Source organism: Lissotriton helveticus, chromosome 3_1 (assembly GCF_964261635.1).
Source record: "Lissotriton helveticus chromosome 3_1, aLisHel1.1, whole genome shotgun sequence".
In the NCBI taxonomy this organism is placed as follows: domain Eukaryota; kingdom Metazoa; phylum Chordata; class Amphibia; order Caudata; family Salamandridae; genus Lissotriton; species Lissotriton helveticus.
Window position 1 is genome coordinate 1,190,578,775 of NC_136061.1, and position 25,313 is coordinate 1,190,604,087.

Below are 25,313 nucleotides of genomic sequence, written 5' to 3' on the forward strand. Positions count from 1 at the left end.
CTCGATATGTCGGCCGCGTTCGACACGGTAAGTCATCCTACCTTGATTTCGAGGTTGGAAGAATGCGGGGTTAAAGACAAGGCCAGGGACTGGTTAGTCTCCTACCTGGAGAGCCGTCAGCAACGGGTTTCGCTACCTCCCTTCAGCTCAGAGGAGCGGAGAGTGGGACAAGGAGTACCCCAGGGCTCAGCCATCAGCACCATACTCTTTAATATCTACCTCCGCCCTCTAGTCCAGCTCATTAAATCATTTGGTATCTCCGCATTTAATTATGCGGATGATACCCAGCTGGTCTTTTCCCTGGAGGGACAGGATGCAGTCCCATTGGAGTCTTTTCACCGTTGCATGCAGGCTACAGCGGAATGGCTCCGTTTGAATTCGTTACAGTTCAACGGAACCAAGACAGAGGTCTTGCACTGCTCCACTGACCGAGTTCCCCGAGATCTCCCTGATGATTTTTGGCCCCCGTCCTTTTTAGAGACGGTGTCAGCCGCACAATCGGCGCGCAATCTGGGCGTCATTTTTGGGCCTAACCTGCAGCTGGATCTGCACGTGAATAAGACCACCTCAACGTGTATGATGCTGATCCGCATGCTGCGCAAGGTTTTACCCCTTCCCCCTGAGCAAGCCAGACCAGAAGTAGTGCGAAGTACCATCTTAAGTCGACTCGACTACTGCAACGCACTGCTTCTGGAGGCCCCGTTAACACTTATGGGCAAGCTTCAAAGGGTGCAAAATATGGCTGCCAAACTCGCCCTTTCCCGCCCCTACCACAGCTCTTCCACGGCAGCGCTGCAGGAACTCCATTGGCTGCCGGTCCATTTACGCGTACGCTATAAAGCAGCGTGTATTGTGTTCAGGGCTATCCATGGCCTGGGCCCAATTCCTCTGCGGCGAATGTTTGCCTGGTATTTCCCATCTCGAGCTTTGCGTTCCTCGTCGTCCAGGCTACTTGTTGTCCCGCGCTTCCAGAGAGTGAGGATGGGTGGTCGTTCGTTCAGAGTAGCGGCGGCCAGACTTTGGAACTCCCTGCCTCTATCCCTGAGAGGTCTTGAGGATCTTTCAGCCTTTAGAAAGGATTTGAAAACTTACCTTTTCCCTAGGGCGGGTTGAGCTATTGCTTCTGCTTGGATCATGGGTCAAAAGCGCCAGGATGCCCTTGGTGGTGACAGGTTGCGGTATATAAGTATACCACAATACCAATACCAATACTTCCAGCATGATTCCTTGCTCAATCATTTTTGCAATCATTCGCTTCATTCCCTCTTCTGCCTCTTTTGTAAGTTTGTATTGCCCCATTCTAGGAAATACTGCCTCAGGTTTGACTTTTATTTTGATCGGCTTTGCTCTTTTAATCAATCCAATTTCTTTTCCAGAAAACTCCCATACCTCATCTTTGGAAAAAAAAGAATGCATACACCAACTCTGGACTTTTTTACAGCCCCTAACACTCAGTTCCAGATGGTAACAATTTGGTGCAATTCAACTCCACTATCATCCGTTGTATGATGTTGCCACAGAGCAAAGTTCAAAATAAAGCTGGAATGGTGCACCCACAGAAAAAGTCAGCAAATCTTCAAGTATGTTTTTAGAAAAGTTCTTTTATTTAATTCCACTTCTAAAATATACGGTCCAGCAACCAAAGCATATAGCAAACACGTTTCATTCAATACACATTGAACTTCATCAGGGCTGTGGAAATACACAGAGAACAAATATAATTGCACATATATATTTACAGTGTATCAATAACTTACTTATACAAAGATATTAGCATAATTACACATTACAAATTTATCTTAAAACAAAAAATACATGACATGCCGTTACCACACTAAAAACGTAACAGACATACAACATTTGACATTTTTTTCCAGACCCTATCCCATTCATAGGTTACCAGTGTTTAAAGGGGTAAGCACATAGAACACACATGGGTCCAGCATTTATAAGATATCCTTATTAAGTGAAATGTTTTGGAAGGCCAGGTTTGTTGGGCACCTGTGTTTACAATATGTATAGATGGACACTGTGAATAGTGGAACCTTGTGGGTTGGTACTCACACTACAACACAAATGAACCCTCGTGTCTAGAGAGAGAGAAATGTGTAGGCTGAGAATGAAGGCGTCCCTTTAAAGGACGGTTTCCCTCACCCACCAGGGAAACGATCCTTTAAAGGGACGCCTTCATTTTCAGCCTACACGTTTCTCTCTCTTAGAACCGAGGGTTCATTTGTGTTGTGTTTATTGAATATGGAGAGTTTACTCTCGCAGGTCTATAAACCCATCTCTGTGTTTCTTCCTTTTGGTACTCACAATCCCACTAGCCACCACATGTATATGTACAAGGACTGTAACCTTTAAATCACATTTCTTTTCATACTCAGAATTTTTCAAACATCATTATTATGTGACTAATAGGGCAATCAGTTACCTTCTCTATATTTAAAATACGAACATGCGGGCTCATTTATGAGACCCTTGCAGCACCGGATCATCAATTGTTTTACGCTCCGGTGGCGCAATGTGCCCCGGCATATTTACAAGACCACGTAAATCCAGCAATAAGTTATACAAAGATGTCCATTTGAAATCACATCTGCAAGCCATGTAAAATAAAGCAGACACACTGGATTTTGTATTTTGAAAACTATCTAAGAATTCCGAAGGCCCTGCCATAATCTTCTTAAAGTTGCCAGGAAAAATACTTACCATCTTTAAGCTATGGATCAGAACCTTTTCCTGGCCAACCCATGGCTAAACCAGGCACAAAGCAAATTGTTTAGAACCAGCTTTCGCTTTCCTTAATCGAACAGACGAGCTTAAATTCTCCAGAGTTCAGTCTAATTGTCTAGCAATTTACCACAAACGGGGTCCTAATAAGATACTCATTTCAAATGAAGTGAGCAGAGACACACTTTTTCAAAGCCATTCAGATTAAAGAATCCGATCATTTGAGCAATCTTGGCAAAACTCACATGCATGTTACAATAAATTCCATTTGACAAGATCTTAAAATGATATCACATTGAGAGCTAGAAGTATTCTACAGTACATTTAAGTGCTCGGGAAGCAGCCAGGCCATCATCATAAAAAAAAAACACTGAATAAAGTCAAATATATTTCCTGGGTTTCAAAAAAGCATACTTTACAATAGTAGTAACTGAAGCTGAAGAGGACTGATTTATATGTGGATGTGCTCCTTGTGCAAGCTGTAACACAAAGTAAAGTCAGCCAGTGGCTGAAGTGTGCTAACCCACTGCACCATGATGCATGCTGCAGTGATTGGAAGAAAAATGTGAATGACACAACAATAGACTAATGGGAGAGTCTGCTTGAAACCCCCTAGAAGTAACCATGCTATACACATAATTGTAAAATTAAAAGGTCTAGACTAACACCAGACCTAAAAAAGCCAATCAGTCTGGCCTTGCCTGTTAGCCTTTTGACTTTGCTAATGCTTTTTTGTAATTCATTTGAAATACCTTCTTAGAAAACGATTGAGGGACTTGCAAAGCTAGATAGACAAAAAGACTTGCACAGAGAGATCGAGAGAGAGGGTTGTACAGACAGACAGACAGATGGATGGATGGACGGACGGACGGACGGTGGGACGGCCTGACGGACGGACAGACAGACAGAGAGATAGATAAATAGATAGATAGATAGTGTTGTAAAGGTTGAAAGACAGATAGAGTAACAAAGATATAGAGGTAGTAGGTAGAAATGAGAGTAAATTGGAATAAACAAAATAACTATGTAAGCACACTAGAAAGCCATGTGAGCAGGATATTCAGACTACACTGGTTTACATATATAACTGTAGTCCTCAATATAAATATTTGCCAGCATGACATATGGGAGTGCTGTTTTAAATGCACTTCATTGTGCACATGCTAAAACTATAAAGGGAATTTAGAACACCATTAGCAGGAGACCGGAAGTGATAAAGCGGGAAGGTACCCTGTATTTACATCTGGTAGAAAGTGTCCTGCTATCACATCAGACTCAAAACACAATGCAACACTAACGTATAAAGTAAAAACAAAACATCCAGCACTGAAGGGAACTACATTGTGTGTGCATTTGTCCTTTGAGAAAGAGCAAAAGGCAGTCACTCAAAGGGAAGTTGTCCAATGATTGAAGTGACTGAAGTGAAGTTGTCCAATGACTGAAGTGACTGAAGTGAAGTTGTCCAATGACTGAAGTGACTGAAGTGAAGTTGTCCAATGACTGAACTGGGGAGACTTCCTGCCCCATGCTGTATGCTGTAGAGTGGGAACAACATGTGAATGACACAAGATCAGACCAGTGGAAATCAGCAGCTGGCTTAGAGACCCTTTAAATAAGTATATTATACAGATTTGTTTTAAATCAAAAGGTCTTAGCTAACACCAGACCAAAAAGGGCTCATGCATTCTTGGCACAGAAAAGCTATGTTTTGGAGAAAGCTCGACTCCTTCATGTCAGACCTATACCATGGGACCTCTGACTACACTATCTTCGATTGCGTTTTGGCTTATTTGATATAATGGAAGTAAAACAATCATGGTACAGAAGTACAAAAGACAGAATGTTGTATACCGATTTTTCAGTTACAATGAGAACTTAGTGCATATTATATGCTGCTGGTCAGCTTTTCCTAAGCAATGCAGAATGTTTTTCGCACCATCATTAAGACGCTTGGGAATATGCAATTTCAACAATGCAGTTTTCGCTTGCTTTAACACAGCACAGATGGCATTTTTAGAAACAATTTTGTGAAATATATTTAACCCAAAAACACTGGGGGGCAGATTTACAAGCCCCTTGCGCCTCCTTGCACCGCCATTGCGTCACTTTTTTTTTATGCAACGGTGGCGCAAACAATGCGACCAATTTAGAACGTGACACATCTAGGGAGATGCGTCACGTTGTAATGCCCTGCCTCACATTGTACCTGCGCCAGGTATATTGGATCCAGGCTAGGCGTTCCCACGCAAAAAGCCATGTAGAACTGACACAGGGAAATTTACAACATTTCACTGTGTCATTCTATGCCTTCACAGCGTCAAAATCCCTACGCCTGCTCAGACAAGGCGTAAGGAATGATGCAGGACTTTTTGTGTGGGACTCACCTTTTTGTTGAGGCACATTGCTGGAGTTGCTTTACTTTCATGAGCAACTCCAGCAATGCAGCATTTTTGTGCCAACAGATGCATTAGTATTTCTGATGCATCTGTTTATCCTTGCGCCATGGAGTACTGTATTGTAAATACAGTGCATCCATGGTGGTGAAAGGACATTTGGCACTGGCGCAAAGAAACTGATGTCTCTATGCAGATGCGTCAGTTCCTTGTAAATCTGTCCCTTCATATATAATACGAAAAATGCTAATTTCTGTCAATTTCAATTATTTTTATATGTAATGCTTTTACATTGTATATTTCTACATGTAAAATTGCCATATTGATTCACAACGAAGCAGTTTTTTGTTTTCCCATTGACAGAAAGTACTTTTTCAAATAACCTTGTGAACTTCTTTTGTTTATTTCAGTAACATTTTATTGAAGATTATATTTACATGGTGCGTAACGTATACATGGGAGGTAATTTACAGAGGGGAAAAAGAAGAAAAAAAATGCCCTGGGGGTGTGGGGGGGGGTTACAGGGAGGCAACGCAAGTCCATCATCTTAGCACTTTTTACTGTGGCTGTGCAGTTTCTGGCAGTGTATTCCGTTAGTTCGTGCCGTCGTATCAATATTCTTTAGTTTGCCCTCCGTCCCCCCCTGATGTCCTTTTCCATAGTCTCTCGTACAATTGTTGATTACCCACTCCCCTAGTCCAAGTGGCTGAGAAAAGAGAAGAAAGAGAAGAAGAGAGAGTGGAGAAGCTGCCGGTAGGAATATTTTATGGTGCGGTGTATGGGCGGTGTCTTGTTGATGTTCTATGACTCAGTTGAGGCTCCTGTGGCTGCTTTGCTTGCTGCCGTTTCTACAGCGGTTTGTGTGAGGAAAGGTAGTTGTCCAGTGACCGCCACATTTCGCATTTCTTGTGGGGCGTCTGTGTGTGTTTGGCAGTTATGGTGTCTGCCCCCTTAGGAATGTGACCCAGTTGAACCATGCCTTAAAAGTGGCTTTCGCTGTGTCCTTCCAGTTGTTCAGAATCGTCTTAGCTGCTGCCTTCAGTAGCAGGTCAATCAGGTCCCTGTCTTCTTTGGTTTTGATTGAGGGAGCCATGAAGCCTATGGCCAGACTGTGGAACTCAAGTTGGAGTGAGGCGCCTGTTATGTAATTTATCAGTGTGCCTATCATGTTCCAGAACTTCTTGACCTTGGTGCAGTGGAACAGAAGGTGTGCTAGGTCTCCTGTTTGCTTGTTACAATTCCAGCAGGAGTCGCTTTCTCTGATTCCTATGGAAGCTAGGCGGGCGGGGGTCCAGTAAGCTTTGTGTATCAGCCAGAATTTAGATTGGTCTAGGGTAGTTGTTACTTTCTTCCTCGACGTGGATGTCCAGAGTTCGGTCCTCTCACCCTCGCTAAGCTCTCTACCTATGAGTGTTACCCAGTATGATGTGACCTTGTTGTTAATTTTTGTGGACTTGGGGCTTAGGGCTTTGTACAGGTGTGCTACCTGGTGCCCCAGTTTGTTTAGGTTGGTAGCGTACTGCAGGATTGAGGGTGTGTGTTTGTTAAGGCCTGCCTTGCTGATCGCCACTTTGATCTTCAGGAAGTTGTATAGTTCGATGTTGTCCAGTTTGGGTTCATCTTTGAGTGTGTCAAACGTGGTGTGTGGGCCGTGTTGGTGTAGTTGGTTTACTGTGGAGATGCCATGTTTGTACCAAGAGTGTATGTCTAGTATTATGTCTCTATATTTGATTCTGGGGTTGTGCCATATGGACTCCAGCTGCGAGTACTTCACACTTGTGTCTAGAAGCCTGTCTATCTTAAGGAGGGCCTTCTTTGTGTTCCTTAGTATAGGGTTATGTCTGATTGCGGGGTGTTTGGTTGCGGTGAGTAGTGCGATGGGTTCCATGCCCCCTAGTAGCTTCCTCTCTAGTGAGAGCCAGACCGGGGTGTATTCTTGTTGAGGGGTCAGCCAGTGTAGTCCTTGTTTCGCTATACATGCTGTTTGGAATGTCTTAAAGTTTGTTATATTGAGGCCTCCCAGGCCCTTGGCTAGTCTGAGCTTCTGTAGGCTAAGTCTGGGTTTCTTGCCCTTCCATAGGAAGGTGTTGAGCAGTTTATCTAGTTTTTTTATGGAAGTCCGCTGAGTTAGTCAATGGGAGCATATTAAGCATGTAGTTCACTATCGGTGTGAGCATCATCTTGACCGTTTCCACCCTTCCCCACCATGTGGTGAATTTGGGTGACCACCCCTCTGTCCGTTCTTTGATTTTGCGTAGTATTGCTTGTTCGTTCTGATCTAGGGTGGACCTGAGGTCCTTCTCGAAGAGGACGCCTAGGTATTTGATGGATTTTTTTTGCCATGCGAGTCCTGATGCTCCTAGTACTGTCTTCATGTTATGGATATTTAATGGTTTGCACTCTGATTTTTCCCTATTTAGTTTGTATCCTGATACGTGAGCATACTGTTCTATGGTGTCCATGAGGGCTTTTATTGATTCTTCTGGTGTTTCCGTTATTATTAGGACGTCATCCGCGTAGGCGGGTAGTTTGAATGATTCTTCTTCTATTGGTATCCCCGTTATGTCCGTGTTTGTTCTTATCATGGTTAGCAGTGGTTTTATTGCTAGGAGGAAGAGGGCTGGCGAGAGTGGGTATCCCTGTCTGGTTCCTCGTTCTAAGCAGAGTAGGTCAGATGTCCCCCCGTTAACCACTACACGTGCTTTCGGGTCGTTGTATAGAGCCAGGACCATCTTCCTGTAGTTTGGTCCCAGTCCAAATTTCTGCATGCATTGGTCTAGGAATGGCCAGGACACTCTGTCAAATGCCTTTTCTGCGTCCAAGGCTATCATAACGGCCGCGTTGTTGCTTTTGCCTGCGTGGTTTATTATGTGACAGAGCAGTCTGGTGTTGTTGTGGGACACTCTATTTTTAAGGTAGTCTACCTGTGAGCAGTGTATAAGCTTGGGTAGGTATGTGTTTAGTCTGGTCGCCAGGATTTTTGCATAGACCTTGCAATCTACATTAATAAGTGATATTGGCCTGTAGTTTTTGGGGTGCTGGATATCTTTGCCTTCCTTGGGTATAACTATGATGTTGGCTTCTGCCATTGTTGGTGTCATGCTACCTTTATGGACGCAGTTTGAGAGTATGTCTATCAGCGTAGGCTTGAGTAGTGGTAGAAACTGTTTGAAGAACCTTGCTGTAAATCCGTCTGGGCCTGGTGCCTTGTTGTCTTTGAGGCTGGCTACTGCTCTTGCTACCTCGTCACCTGTGATGTTTGTTTCTAGCATTTCTCGCTGGGTGTCACTCACTACGGGAGTTGTGATGCGTTCCAGGAGTTCCTTGCCTCCGTCGCCGCCTAGGGTGGTGTCTCTTTTGTAGAGTTGCGCATAGAAATCTCTAAACGCGTTGAGTATCTCCTTGTTTGCTGTTTGGGATTTGCCTTTGCTGTCTCTGACTGCGGCTATTGAGTGTTGTTTCTGTTTGCCCTTGAGGTAGGATGCTAGCGCTTTCCCTGCTCTGTTGGCGGTACACAGATTTATGGCCTTGTATTTGTTTATCCAGCTTCCCGCCCTTTCACTGAGAATTCTGTTTAGTTCGTATTTCTTTTTTGTTAAGGTAGTGAGGGTGTTCCTGTCTTCTAAGTTGGCAATATGTCCTGTTTCTAAGTTTTTTATCTCCTCCTCTAGGTCTGAGATCTTTTTGTTCCTTTCTCTGTTAAGCCTACCTTTAATGGTGAGTATTATGCCTCTAATGGTGGCCTTTAGGGCGTCCCATAGGGAGTTCCTATCTATGTCGGGGGTATCATTGATTGCGAGGTATTCCTTTATTGCCATCTCTATTTCTGCCTTGGCTGCTGTGTTTTTAAGCAGGTCAATATAAAAGAACAGTTCCCTTGAATGAGGTCAATCACATAAACATCATATTAAAGAAACAGTAATAACTATACCAACTGAATAAAGGTTAAAAAAAAAAATTGTTGAATTTTATTGTATACAATGTGGTTAAAAGAAGCAGGAAACAAGATTGACTGCTAAACACAAATTAAAACATGATAAAAATAACAATCCATTTACAATATTGACCAGCAATATTGCCGAAAGACAGAAACAACAGTGAAACATACAAATTATGCAATACACGGTATGTGTTCTAATGTTCTTTTTTGAAACAACGGTGTTGTGCAGATTGAATATTATTCTGTCAACAGCGATGTATGAACCATGAATCACACTGTACTGGGGCGTCGACGCGTTTCGGTGGTTGGTTGCAATTTTATCCACCTTTATCAAGACAAAGATTCTATTTCTGTCGTGCTTTACAAGTTCTCCTCTATAATGTGGATGGTGGTGTAGAATATTGGTGCGGTCATCCACTGTGGGGGCGTTCTTGCTTAGGCTGTGGTTTATTCATAAAGGATTTTCAGGCATTGATTTTTGTAACTAGCCCTTGTCTTGGGTTTGTTTGTAGCTTATAGTGAAACCGATCAAGTTTGATTTCAGAAAGCGTTCCTTCTGCCTTCATTAAAAGCGACTGCTATTCTAGTGAAGATATTGAGTCGACCTGTTATGTAGATAAACAAGATGATGCCCGACTTCTTTGAGGTATAACGCTTTATATTCTATCGCGCTGAATGTGACCAGAGGCGCCTGAGTCATGCCACAGGGACGAAAGTAATGAATCCCTTTCTGTCTTCTGTCGGCTGCACGCTTCTCTGGTCGTTTCCGTTAGATCTAACATTGTATACAATAAAATTCAACAACATTTTTTTTTAACCTTTATTCAGTTGGTATAGTTATTACTGTTTCTTTAATATGATGTTTATGTGATTGACCTCATTCAAGGGAACTGTTCTTTTATATTGGTTTGTTAACCCTACTTCCCTTGATTTTAGTTAAGGGGTACCTCTCTTATCTTTAACCTTTTTAAGCAGGTCGTCATCAAATCTCCACCTGCGGGTTGGCTTTTCATTGTGTTTACCTGTCAGCACAAGGCTGATGTGTGAGTGATCCGAGATCGTTCGCAGGCCTATTTCTGTCTGGTCAATTAGGTGAGTGTGCGTGTCTGAGATCAGTATATAGTCTATTCTGCTGTATGAATTGTGTGGGGTTGAGTAGAACGTGTACTCTCTGCCATCTGGGTTCTGAAGTCGCCATGGGTCTTTGAGGTTGAGTTTTGTGCAGAGATTCTTCAGAATGTTCCCTCTGTGAGCTATCTGACTCGGTCTTTGTGGGTGTCTGTCTGTGGCGGGGTCTAAGACCTGATTCATGTCACCTGCCACCATGAGGAGTTCCCCCAGCGGTAGGCTGTCTAGCTGCACTCCGACCATGTCCCAGAAGGACATGTCATCTGTATTGGGACCGTAGATGTTCGCTACATGTATGGGTTCTTCCCCTCTTGCGAGACTGGTCACTAGCATTCTGCCCTCTGTGTCTGCCTGTGAGCTTGTCAGTACTAGCTTGGATTTCTTGCTCACTATTGTGATTACCCCATTTTTTTTGTTTTGTGCCGGTGATCCTATCACTTCGCTTATCCAGCTGGCCTTGAGGCGGCTTATGTCTTCCCCGTCTAGTCTAGTTTCCTGTAGTACATATATGTCACTTTTGAGTTTCGCTAGGTGGTCCAAGATTTTCCTTCTCTTAACTGGGTGGTTCAGACCCTTGACATTCATAGACACTACCTTGATGTCAGTGGTGATGTGCTTGTGTTGGTTGGTTGTCATTCTATATGGTGTATATCTGGCTGTTTACCTGGCTGTTTTTGCCAGCCTCTGCGTGCTGGTATCTGCCTACTCTCCCTCCTGTGCTTCGAGTTCCACTGGATAGATAGGGATAAGAGATAGAAGGATAGAAGTTGAGAAAGAAACAGAACAAAAACCAACCGATGTATGTGCACCCAGCGCCCCCCCCACGCCCCAGCCCCCCACCCCTCCCTCCCCCTGCCCCCCTTACTTGCTGAGTGGGTGTGCGACGGCAAAGTTCCCTTTGCTCCGCCTTCGTCCCTGAGGCGTTATGTTCAGTAGTTCACTTGTCGTTCACTTGTTCAGAAACAGCCTTGATCCATCCAGTGTTCGTTAACTTCAAGGGATCTTGTTCTGCATCGATCATTTTTCGCTATTGTCTCTCCCTTGTCTCCTTCCGCGTCTCTTACCTGAGGTAGTTACTGTCAAAGAGGTCAGTCGCTGTTGTTTGTTCTTTGGTTGAGGGAACCGCTGACCCATATGTGAGGTAGATTCTAGTGAGGTAGTTGCGGTGAATTTCCCTTTTTGGCACCTTTCATTCGGTTTTCCCTGCATCGTCCGGTGATGCACTTCTTTTAGCCGCTCCAGGGCTTTTGGTTTTGGTTTCCATTTCTTCCGTTGGCGGCCCCTGTAGGTATCTTCTTAGTTCTTCTGGATCTTCAAAGACCATTGTCCTCCAGTTGTCTGTGACTTTGAAGCGCGCTGGGCCGGTGAAGCTGAAGTTGAGCTTCCTTCTTCGCAGGGCATCTCTCAGTGCTAGAAACCCTTTCCTAGTTTCCACTGTTGGTTTGGAGTAGTCCTGTGTAAGCACTATCTTGCTGCCTGCCCATGTTAGGTTTCGGTTTTTACGTGCAAAGGCAAAAATGGCGTCGGTATGGGTAGATCTTAGTGGGCAGCAGATTATCGGCCTGGGCATTCCCGTGTGCTGGTTTGCCTGCTGGTACTCGGTACGCTCTGTCAACCTCAAATGGCCTATCAAATTTCAGGCTCGTCAGCTTTGGTAGCATATCCTCCAGCAGGGTTCCAGCTGGGTCCTCAGTACCTTCTGGGACGCCCAGGATCCTTATGTTGCCTCTTCGTGCTTTGTCTTCTTGTTCCGCGAGCTGCTTCTGCATGGCTCTTGTGGTCTTTGAGCACTGTGCTAGAGTTCTGGAGTTTGTGATGGTGACGTCCTCGATGTCGCTTATACGTTTTTCCGCGGCTTCTATCTTTGTATTGGTGCTGTGCAGGTCTGCTCTTATCGCTGCTAGTTCCAGCTGCATATTGTCAATTGTGAGCTTTGTTTCTTTCGCCACTGCGTTTCCTTCGTTGACTCTTTTTAGGATTGTCTCTAAAGTTGTCGTCTCGTTTTTGAGTTTCATCGGCGACTCCGAATTATCTTTCCTGGGCTTTTTCTGGTCTCCGGCCGTTTTCCCATCTTGTCCGGCCATCGCGCTGAGGTCTCTCCTTGTTTGGAGGCTGCTTAGTCTTCCTTCCTGGGTACAGGTCAGGGCTTTGGCCGAGTCTCTCTTTTGTGCCGCGAATACGTTGTATGTACGGTACCTTGCGGGTTCTCTTATGCTTCTGGTTCTTGTTTTTGATTTTGCCCCTGCCAGCACGTGCTTTGCCTCGTTCGCTTCCGCGCAATCTGGGGTAGTATTGTCCTGATTGGAATTGGACTAGTTGCTACGTGTTCGTGGCCCTGTGCCTCTTGTTCAATGGCTTCCTGTATTTTGGGTCTGTTGCGCCGAGTTCTACCGTCTCGTACCGTAATCGTGCATTGTCGTGCGTAGATACCTTTGTTGCTGTGGCCAGTGTTTGCTTGCGCCTGGCCTGTGTTCTTCAGTGCCTTCGGCAGCGGTTTCGGGCCTTTCAGTTTGTGCTCCGTTTCGCCCTTCCTCTTGTGTGGCCAGGAGCCGCTCACTCTGGTTGAGGCCTTAGCCCTCACTTCGCTAGTTTCTTTGGCTCGCTACGGTTAAGGTTGGCGCTGCCTCTGTGGCAAGTTTGTTGTGCTTCCGTTTGCTTTCGCTACCGCTACGGTGCCCTCGCCTGCCTGCTGTCTCGCTTGTGTGCTCCTGGCCGGTGTGGTGACTCGTCACCGCCTGTGAGGCCGCCCGCAGCTGTTCTGGTCGTGGTCACCGCTGTGGTGGCGACGTGGCAGCACTTTAATTCAGGGCGTTTAACGATTGCTGCGCTGCCCCTGTGACGCGTATGTAGATTCCTCTTTGCCACCCCCAAAGCGCTCTCGCGGCTTCGCTTGCGGTCGGTGTGCGGTGACGTACCGCCTGTGAGGCTGCCGTTGCTACCTCGGCCGTGTCCGCCGCTGCAGTAGCGCTTCCCCACAAACGTGCAGGTGGCTCGGTCTCCCAGTTCTTGTCACTTTCCCGGTGTTGCTGCTGTGCGAGCTTCTCCACTTATCTGCTCCTCACTTCCGGCTCCTTTGTTTGCTCCCTGATGACTCCTTCCGGGGATGGCGGCTGCAAATGGCGGCGTCCTGTGTGAGGAGCGGTTTCACTTTTGTGTGTGCCGCCCGCGCGATCTCGCCTAGCTGCTTCTCTCCCCTAACGGTAGATGTTGATCGGCTTAAATTAATCTTAGCCTCTTTTCGCTGTTATATCGGTGCTTCTCCTTGAATGTTGCCTCCTGTGTCTCCCTTCACCGCGTTAGCTCTGGCGGGGGTTTGATTCCGATTTAGCTTAGGCGTTCGCTGAGGTGTTCTATTATGCCTGCATACGTGGGGAGCTCCAGGGATGTGCTGCGCGTGGTTTTTGCTGCTCACCTCCACTCCTTTTTGTTGCTTGCGGCTATGCCTCCCGCCTCGGGCATTGGGGCACCATTTTGCCCCTCGTTTCTGTCTCCCACCCGGAGGGTTAAACGGTCTGTATTACTGCCTCTGCAGCTTTTTCCCTTGGTTTTCCCCGCTCCGCTTGTTGCCTGTGGGTTCCGACGTCGGAAGCTGACTACAAGAGCTTGTTTCTGTTCCGTCTGGCTGGTGAAATTCGCCGTTGTTGGCCTCGGGACTGCGGAGCTGACGGACTCAGACGACCGTCCTCATTGCCGTCCAAGCCACGCCCCCCACCTCGTGACAATCTACTGCCTGTGATTGAGTCCTAGGCACTGTTGAACAGTGCTACCACAGGCTCCAGCCGCTGTGTGCAGGATATTAATCATCCTGTGATAATAGCAAAAGGACCCGCACAAGGGAGATTATATATACATTGTACTTTTTGCTCAGTAATGCAATAATGTTAACACATATAAAACTTTAGCGCTTTCCAAGAAGAAGTGAAGTCCAGATCTTGACAGATATGTAGTAGGGCTTTTTATTCAAAGATAAGCATGGTGTTCAAGATATTGCTAGCAGCCAACGCGTTTCGTCACCACTGTGACTTCTTCAGGGCTAGAAGCAATTATACATAAAACACAAAGTTACAAAATAGAAAATGTTTTTACATACAACATAAAAAGACACACAAACCTTATATACATCATAAAAAGGTTTCCTTTGATCTTAAAAAAATGGTAATTTGCATTAAGCCTAATACAAATAACCATTGGTTATTCTATATCTGGAGTCATCGCTATGTCGGGTGACCCCTGTACATGGTTATATTAAATATAATTCAGTTTTGTTACATTTCACTTCACACATTTGGAAAGCATTAAACGATGTCACCAATACATTATTTGTGAACATTAGCTTTTCACAGTATTCGAGTATGAAGCTAAGACAGGGAGGAAATTAACTTCAAAAACTCAACTCAAGATGCTTATAGGGAAAGTGCTAACAATTGTAACTCCTTTTTAGCCAGAGATGTCCTACGGCACCCAATAGGGATTCAATATTATGCAATGGGGGAATAGAAACACAGAGCTCCTTCATGTCTCATAATTGTATGCTCTTAAGGTCATAGACTCATACATCTCATATCCCATTCCTGAACTATTTTCTTCTCAGAATAAAGCATTTTCGCATACCTCTACGGTTGATTGAGCTGTGAAACATACACCTTGCGTCTTTTTGCACCAAAATTTATCAATCTGAACACCTATAAAGTAGCAAATATGTGCATTAGTTTCCCATGACTGTATACAAGTGATATACTCAGAGTTTATAAAATTATCTAGCACTTACAAGATAAGGGAATGTATTCCTTCCTTCAATTCCTTTTATTGTTGATCTAACTTTTCAGTCTTTCCTCTAACGTGCAGCTTTTAATAGTATTCCCATCTGGATCACCGGGATCTAAAAGTATACAATTCACTTTAGTGCCAGGTCAGCACATATAAAGGGAAATATTAAGCACCCAAGTAGTTGTTACTTACAATATCAGAAGTAGTATGATATATTAAGTGTGGCGTCTCTCGTTTTCTGTCCTCCAAGTTCAATGAATGTAATTTACGGGACCATCAGAAATTTCTTCATTAAGTATTGGGCATCTAAAGTAACATGCAAAAATGGAATCTTAGACACTCATGGTAATGATTACATATTATAGCGTTTCTAGTATGTTTCATATAATTCCATGGCTCTACTTTGGCATGGTGATCTAATAATGCACCTGAAAAGGGTATGTTAAGGTACTTGCTATACTAAATCCATAGTCTACAATACCCTATTTCTATGAGAATTTTTTTGGTATATAGTTATACTAACCAACTACCACTATCTGGTTATCACAATTGGTTCTTGTAATGTGTGGACTGGTAAAGCCATGAATATCATTTCGCGAAACAATCTGCGGTGATCAATTTCCCCTTTATATTTTAAAGAATTTTACCCAACCGGTAAGAACATGTTATGAGCCGGCTGGCCTATTTCTTGATTTTATTTAACAGACCCTGGGCACTTTACAGAGTGGTACTCAGTTTCCCCTCTATATTTGAAAGAATTTTACTACACTTGTGAAAACATGTAGTGGGCCGGCTAACCTATTTCCTAATTTTATCTGACCGACCCTGGGCGCTTTGCAGCGTGATGATCAGTTTCCCCTCTATGTTTATATCAATTTTACCCAACGCAGCCCGAGTACTGAATTGTCAGACTAAGAATCAGTCTCATACAATCATGCGTTGCCTCTTCCAAATCCCACACATAGTACCGGCCACTGCTTAGTTTTATTTATCAAAGCCCACGCCCCTCCGCATTACTCGTATGTCAATCCCACAATCTAGCGCGGAAGTGTCCCTAGTAAACAAGCCTTCGGGCTAGTGACATAAACGCCACCCGGCTGCAACAAGAGCTGACGCTCAAGAGAATCATGCAGGGTTCGCTCAGTACTTACTTTCGCAGGTTTCCCGGATCCGAGTGTATCGTCCCTTCCCAGTGAATCGAAATCGGACAAATGAAAATGCCCTTAAATACTCGTAACCTAGCCTCGTTAAGTCTAAAATTTAAACAGCTGAGCATAGTTGCATCTTGCCGCGTTTGCGGTATAAGCTCATACGTCACAAAACTCACAGGAGCCTGGGAGTTGTAGTGGTCGAACAGCACATTAGTGACACGCCCCCAGTGTCTTACTGATTGGGGATCTCGTCTACTTATTAATTCCTATCATTGTACTCATCTATATTTTGGATCTAGCCTCATTATAAAGCATCATGTGGAGCGCGGCAATCCCCATTTATTGTGTTTGTTTATTATTCACTCTTCACGATGTTTGTATTCCCGGCATACAATGCCGAAGGGTAATGTAGTTTCTTTACTTTGGTACTTCGCCGTGTCCCTGAACTCGCAGTAAGCGGTGGCGCCATTGCGAAGTGGACATTGATGCGTACTTTCCGTACTAAAGTACTTAGATTTGACACGCAATTCACAAATGAAACCGCGCCCTTACTCGAAATACATCTTTAGATCTAGCCTCACTATAAAGCTCCATAAGGAGTGTGTCCATCCACATTTATTTTCTATATTTGTAATGCAGTCGCAACGATGTTTTTAATTCCCAGCATACAATGCCGAAGGGAAATGTAGTTTCTTAGCTTTAGTGCTTCACCGTGTCCCCCAACTCGCAGTATACACTAGCGCCTGCAGAGTAAACATGGGAATGTAATTTCCATGTTCATATATTTTTATCTGGCTCGCAAACCACGAAATTCATTATAAAATATATGGGAAAGCAGTCCTTACTCAAAGATCAGTCCTAAATTTACATGGATCAATTTTGCTTTTCTCTTGAGTCTCCATAATGCAGATTTATTTATAGGCAATTCGTTGTTATTAGGTTCATTGCTACCATTAATATCGCCACCTTTGGTATATATCCGATTTATGGGTATATTAACTAGGATTATGAATTGGCAGCCCCACCATAATTTAGCATTGTTTTAGGAGGTTTTAAAGAAAATGATGGAATTCATTTGTGAAATTAAGTCCCTCGGATACCGCCCTCAGACGGCATATCCATTTTGCCTCCATCTGCCGTAATCTCACTGTTCTATCTCCTCCTCTATTTCCAGCCTGAATATGATCTATTGCATGGAATTGGATAATGGTCTGCGATGGATGGGTCTCCGCTATGTGTTGTGCGACTGGGGAGCGTTCATCTCTTTTTTTAATATCCCTGACATGTTCTTGGATTCTTATTTTAAGTTGTCTGCTGCTACTTCCCACATATATCTTCCCACAGAAGCATTTTAGCACATATATGCAGAAGGTGGTGTTGCAATTCATAAAGGAAAATATGCGGTAATTTTTTGACCGATTATATTGGAACTCTGTACATCTGTTCATGCCAAATTGGCAGACATTACAGTTTCCACATGTGTGGAAGCCTTTCCCACCACTCGGCAACCATGCGTTTGGATTGGATTTCCTTTCTTCTATGTAGCTAGGACATAGCATGTTTCTGATAGTTTTGCCTTTGCGATAGACAACTTTTGGTCGTGCAGAGATGGTACTACATAGGACTGAACTATCCTGTAAAATACCCCAATGTCGTCTCAAAATGTTATAGATATGGCCGCTGTACATACCATATTCTGTTATAAATGCAACCTGCGTTAGTTCATCTCGCTTCTTGTTTTGCTTAGAAACCAATGTTTCTGATCGCTTCAGTTTTTTCGCTCTCCTTTCTGCAGCATTTAGACATGTTTCTGAATACCCTCTTGTTTTGAAATTGCAAGTTAATATTAATCATCCTGCCCTGTGCTAGCACAACCTCATGGCTCTGTGGAAAATGTCTTGTGGTGCAGTAACTACCATTGGTCTGTACACACAATTGATTTATTGATCGTTAATTAAAACGATATAATGTAAAGAACATTACATGTATCGACATATAGGAGCATATACGGACAGATTAAGAGATTTTAGACAGATTGAGATTGATAGAGCTATACATTTTTAAAAAATGGATGGAGGAAAAATAAAAATGATTGGTATTTTCCATTCTAATTGTCTTGTCTTTTTAATTTTAAAAACCTCGTGAACTTCATGTTTTAAAATTTTCCACAGAGCCATGAGTTTGTGCTAGCACAGGGCAGGATGATTAATATCCTGCACACAGCGGCTGGAGCCTGTGGTACACTGTTGAACAGTGCCTAGGACTCAATCACAGGCAGTAGATTGTCACCGACACAGTGCAGAACGGTGCATATCCTTCCTATACAGGTTTAGGGGTGTGACAGCACAGAGTGAATGGGAGTAGATCTCGCAAAAAGACCAACGTCCCCAGGGTCGGACTGGAACAGAAAATTGGCCACAGTAAAAGTGACCCGACTAGCGAATCAGATGACTAAAAAAAAGCGGAGATATTTACAGTTTTATACTTGGCAGCACAAGCTGTATAGGTGATTTGCAAGGTATGGGAGTATGCATGCATTTGAGCTGGCTGAAAAATGTGTGTGGTAACGTCCGGGAAATCAACAGTAAAATCCTGCCCATCAGACCATGAAACGGGCCCACACACTGATGTCTCTGACTCGGCCTTCTGGCACTGCCTGATTGCCCCATAGGCCAGTCCGACCCCGTTTGGCCTGTGCTAGTACAGCGCACCATCCTTCCGATGGACCAATGATATTTCAGAAAGGAGCAGGCTTTTCCCTGAAAAGGCACAGGATTGCACATGCACGGTTTAGGAGGCCCCCCTCCACCCGTGTGACAGTTGCCTGGGACAGTGCACAGTGAGGTAGCGCCTGCCCAGGGCAGCTCTCGCAGCGAGGTCACCGTGCAGAAGCGAACCGTGTGCCAGCCGTGCATGCACTGGAAGAAGCGGCGGGAGGGCGGGGGCCTCTCCCTCTCGCAGCCACAACACCATGCCTCTGTCGCTCCTCGGCAGGGGGGTTCCGCAGACGGAGCCTTCGCAGGTTGGCGCCTTCGGTCACTGTCAGCGGCATCATGTGAGCCGGAGATGCTCGGCCTGACATCTGCCACTACCCATCGAGCTCCGGATGCGGAGGGCCCCTGGCTGCTGGGATTGCGAACGCCAAGGCCGCCCGCGCGGAAGGAGCCCCCATCCATGCCTCCCTCGCGTCACAGAGGCGTCACTCGTGGAAACAGGGCCAGCTTCGTTATCTGCAACCATGTCCAGCTGATCTGAGTGTGACGTTGTGCACATTTTACAGGATAGCGGCTAGGCAGCCCTAACACCAAATCAGATTTGAAGATTTGACCCCCACGCTAGGTTATGTGGCAGTTCCAGAGCCCACTGACTTGTCGTACACTGCTCAGCAAAACCTCCACTGACCTGAATTCAAACACACCTCACAAGGTCACACATTGTCAACAGTCAGACTTGTCATCACGACTTTGTAGTAGTCAATGTAGGTCTCTGGCGGCATTATGTGGAATCCGTCTACCCTGTAGCCAAGACACCCACTGTGTGGATTAAAAACAATGATTGGGGATAGACATAACCCCGAATTTGCGTAGAGGTGGAATGGACGAGACGTGACCCATACAGGTATGGAAGGAGGGGCATAGGAACGGAGTTCAGGAAGTCACCCTAGGAAATACAGAAACATTGTTATTAGAAAAAAAATCAGTAAGGGGTCTAGGAATGGGCTTCTCTGTACGTGGTTTATTTATTTTTACATAAGTCTGCCTCTGCCATGTACCGAGGGCCAGCTTGACTATAGCCTACTAAAAGGACTGACACAATACTTGAAACTTCTGCCATTGATAGCTTGGGATACTGCTAGTAAACACAACCTCCATAACAAAAGTAAAACAAAAAATACAGACACGCAGGTCAAAGTGTCTCAGTGGGCGAAAGCAGGGTGTTGATTATTTGTGTCCGGGGCCGGACAGCCCGTTTTTCCCAGTTTTTTAGGGCAGGGCCCTATGCTACCTCATCTGGTACTTTCTCTAGCTTACTCAAGTAATTCCAGATGGGGTGGGGGGGAGGGGTTTCAGGAGAGAGAGAGAGAGAGAGAGAGAGAGAGAGAGAGAGAGAGTTCCCAGTTCAGCTCTGCTTACACCCTTATGCAAATTATTTGACAGGTGGCAAGTATGCTGTTGACTAAGTCTTCTTTTTTGAGTAAGTCCTGCAAACTTAGATTTATACAAGCCACTAAACACAGGACTTTGAAGTAACCTATGTCAGCCATGGCTTTGACAATATTACTGCGATTTACAGTGACAATTAATCCAATGCCGAGCCCTCTGGATTGAAGTCATTCCTAGACTTTAGTATCAAATTCATTAAAGATTCTGGCAGCTGTGTGCAATGGCTCCATGATGAACATAGCAATTTGTGCATGCCGTTGAATTCCCCCAAAAGCATCATCAGTGCTGAGATCGGCAGTTAGCTGTTGCTTCACTCCCTTGACAGAGATCTCACGTGCAATGGTGCACACATAATCTGTTGCTTAACAACAGGTCCATATGTCTTTTGTGAGGTGGATGGGAGAAAAACGCATTCTTTATATTGTTGCCAACTAATTGCAGCACTTGATGGCACATCCTTAGCACAGCAACAGTGGAAAAATAGGTCTCGATCCTTCCATTTTGGAAACCGGTCCTCGGAAGCTTGTTTCCGGTCCAGGGAAAACATGGCTTGGCAGTTCGGGCTGGACTGTTCCCATGAGGCACAGGGTCAGACTGATTTGCATATAGCCATGTCTGAACTGGGGTGGCAGAGCGGGCTAAAGAACGGTGATGGATTAAACCCAGATCTTTTGACTGGGTGTGAGTGTTTGATTGATTCAGATGCTCCTTCCATCACCACCCCCTTTTGTACCGCTTTTGGCCGCCATAAGTGTGGCAGGGTATGCTCAGACGTGAGTCCCTTGCTCACTTTGCCACTGGATTCAAGCAAGCCGGGCTGAAGACGGCAGGAATGCCAGAAACCGGTCCTCGGAAGCTTGTTTCCGGTCCAGGGAAGAGATGGCTTGGCAGTTCGGGCTGGACTGTTCCCATGAGGCACAGAGTCAGACTGATTTGCATATAGCCATGTCTGAACTGGGGTGGCAGAGTGGGCTAAAGAACGGTGATGGATTAAACCCAGATCTTTTGACTGGGTGTGAGTGTTTGATTGATTCAGATGCTCCTTCCATCACCACCCCCTTTTGTACCGATCCTTCCATTTTGGGCAGAGGGTCTCCACAAATTCATGAGCCCCTTCTCCTTCAATGAAAGAAAAAAAGGGAAGCGGTCTTGTGCTAACATTTTGACATGCTTCAATTTGTATAAATGTAATTTTTTTATAGGTTCGGTGGGAAAGCGACTCCTTAATTAACATAGCTTTGATAGCTCTTATTTTTGATGGGACGGAAGTCCATAATTTGGGCCTGTATGAAGAAAGTAGTGCCACCAACATTTTTCTTTTTATAAGGCGGAATTAATAATTGTGGTGATCACCTAGAATGTAAAGTCTTAAATTGGGAGTATTTGCTAGTTTTTATCCAGAGGAATACGGGGCCTTTATCCTTGAGAGATCTACACAATGTTTTGAATGAAGATTTTCTTGCAGCCAGTAACCAGTAGAAAGTCTCCAGGGCAGTGGAGATGGGTTTGTGTGTTTTTGCATATAAAAGTAAGACGTTGGTTGATTTCTGAGTTGTTTCACGCTTGAGAAAGAAATCATTTGTGATATAGACCAATTTCAACATTTTAGAGAAGATGGGTGAGCCCCTCAGCACCACCAGCTCTTGCCAGCATTCCTCCGCTGCCAGGGGCTCCATTCCCCAAATGGCAATGCGGCAGGAGCCGCCGACGTGTTGGTTCAAGCTCAAGGAGGCACTTAAAAGCTCACCAGGGCTCCCACATGCGGGAGCCCCTCAGGACCACCAGCACTTGCCAGCATTCCTCCACCGCCGGGGACTCCATTCCCCAAACAGCAGCGCAGCAGGAGCCGTCCATGCATTGTTTCAAGCATCAGGAGGCGCCTAAAAGCTCACCAAGGCTACCTTGGTACGGGAAACATGCAGGCCCATCTACACCCGTCAGAGCCAGGAAGAGGCAGGGTCGGGTCTCTCCCCATGGCCTTCCGTCGAGAGATATTGTCTGCAATAACTCACCTAATCTTACCAGGTACTGTGGGTTTTGATTGCAACCCCATGGCTCTGTGTCATGGGTAAGCGTAAGGCTACAGACGGGGCTCCTAGAGCTCCGCAGGGGAAAAAATGCCTACCAGAAGGGTGAATGATGATGTTCTCACCATAATTGATACGCTTCTATCAAAAAGTACTGATATATTATATCATCTAACACTGGGCTACCTAACCCAAGTACAATGGTCCACTCTAGCTCACCGCCAAAGCGAATCCATAAAATGTTTAAAAAGTCACTTCTGAAAACTCATGTGTCAGCGTCAGAGGGGAAAGATGGCATGTCTAATTATGCCCACTGCCACAGTTCACCTCCAACCCATGAAACTCTAATGGCAGAATGTAGTAATAGGTATTCTGTACTTGATAACACTGAGCTAGAACCGGAGAACCGCGCTTCGATAGGGAGAGACTGCATGAGCACTGAGATCTTGACTATGCTGCGTAGTTTGATGGAAGTCCTTGAAAAGCTAAAAGAACAAGTTAAGATCCTCCTTGACACTGTTGGAAATTATGCTGGGGGTATACCAATAATCACATGTGCTATTGTAGGGGAGAGGGGGTGGGTTTGGAAAGAGGAGAGATGTGCTGTGCTATGGTTAACCCTTTTTCTAGCCCCTAGACTAGTGTTGTCTCCCTCTAGAAACAGGTGCTCAGTCCCACACAGTCCCATCAATGAGACCATATTATAAGGGAAAGATTGAAGAATGGATGCCAACAAGGAGGTTGTTTTTGGGGGGAGTCTAGCTGGAGAGCTTGGGGTTGTAAGTAAGGAGCAGTGCTCCCCTCTTGGCTAGTCGATTGCCACAAAATAATGGAATGCCAAAGTGGGGTGGTGATAGGGCAGGTGTATATCTCATCCATGTCCCAAAGCTTCCCGCTGGGTCATGGGAAAACAATGAGTCCCTGATAAACACAGTTATCTATTGGTTTCGCGAAACCAGACATTGTTATTCAATAATTAGGAGCAACATTTTAAATGTGGAGTGGCTTACAACCTTGAAAGGAACACAAGATCTAATCCTTGTCTCTTTTGTGAACCATGGCCTAGTAGAGGGACTTATGGTGGTCGAAGCACGCACAATACCAAATGCACCTACTGTCATTCAGCTCAAATTTGGTACTGCTATAGATCTTCTTAGACCACAGCGTGTGCAGATCGACAGGGGATCAGGTGAAGAAACAAGTGTAGCTACTAGGAACCAACAGTGACTGGACCATAGGATGCCTTGTACTAAGGATGTAGGTGAAAATATGGGGGTTGAGAATTTGCTGTCGCTTTCCCTACAAAAAGGGGAACCTCACAGGGATAGGGAGCGGGATTTGGAGCACCCTAGTAACTGTTTGCATAGGCAAGAAGGGTCAATGATGTCAGCAACTAACTGTAGGCCAAATGTTAGAAATCCAAACGTTATCCCTACCCTACATGAGGCAGAACTAACCTTGGAGCCCTTGGTGAGCATTGCCTCATGGAATGTGGCAGGATTAGCCAAACGTTTGCCTGATGTTGAGTGGGGAGAACTTATTGACACTTATGGCATATGTCCATTTCAGGAAACCTGGTGTCTTACACCTTTTTATAGGAATGGGTACACTTCCTTTTGTATTGAAGCAACTAAGAGTACAAAGGGAAGGCCATCAGGGGGTTTGGGTATCTGGATTAAGACTTCGCTGCAATGTGTCATTAGCTCTTTACCCTGCAGCTCGAAGGATATTTTAGCGCTTAGACTCTTGTTTCCCTCTGGTCTATCCATAACATTAATAAATGTTTATAACAGAGTAGAGGGTAGAAACAATGAAACAACCACTATCTATCAATGTGAGCAACAGCTTTGACACCTGGGGCAAGAGATCTTACACTGGTGGCGGGAGATCTCAATGAAACCTTTGAGCCAATAGTGGCTGCCCCTCATGATCTAACTTCTGACTTAGATAATCAATGGGGGATACCCCACGTAGAACCGCCCAAAGTAAAATGGACACCAAAGGCAGGTCAGCTACTGGCATTAACTCTTGAATACGATCTTAGGGCTACTAATGGCAGGTGTACCTAAGACCGCCAGGGCAATGCCACTTTCAACAGATGGGGTCATTGTAGTAGAATAGACTACTTCCTAGCCCAAGTAGGGTTATGGCCTGCCATTATGGACATGGAAGAGATCAACGAACTAGATAGTGATCACAACATCCCCAGCTTGTCACTGAGTATCAAGAAAACTCCACACTATGGGAGTAGGGGTCACTGTGATATCATAGTACTCCAGCCCACTAATAACCTTAGATCCATTAGGTGGGAATGGGTAGCTAAAAACCCTTAGGTGCTAAACATCATAAAGGGAATTGCTAATGCTGACTTAGAACATCTCTCCAAACTCCATATGAAGGTGAGAAATGAAAAGTTGATACACACACGAGTAGCTAGGGGAGACAATAAGGGATGTCTTGGGTAAACAAAGAAAGAATAAGAAAACTTGCCCCAAAACGAAGTCCTGGTACAATAATGCCTGCAGAGTGGCGAAAGATGAGCTCCTTGCTACTATAAAATCCAAATCACAGGTGGAGATTACTAAATATAGACCAAACCATAGGGCTGCAATCATTAACACAAAAAGGGTGTGGGAACATTTGGTATGGTCGGATCTGCATGATGCCTTGGCTAACAAGAACACTAGAGATTTTTGGAAAACTGCAGCTGTGGTTTCCAGGGGGAATAAGCCTGCACTTGATTTTTGTATCCAACCAGACGAATGGGTTGCACACTTTAGCCATTTGTACACAGATAAGCGTAGGATGGAAAACGACAGAGACATCGTAGATGTGAGTGGGGCTCCACTTGAACCTAATGATCTCCAATTTTCACTCAGTGAGACCGGAAAAAAAATAGCTCCTGTGTTTCTGGACGTTCCCCTGGACTTGATAGAATACCCAAGGACCTATACAAAGACGATCTGAACATTGGGGGACCATATATCAACTTTCTCTCTAACAGTATCCTC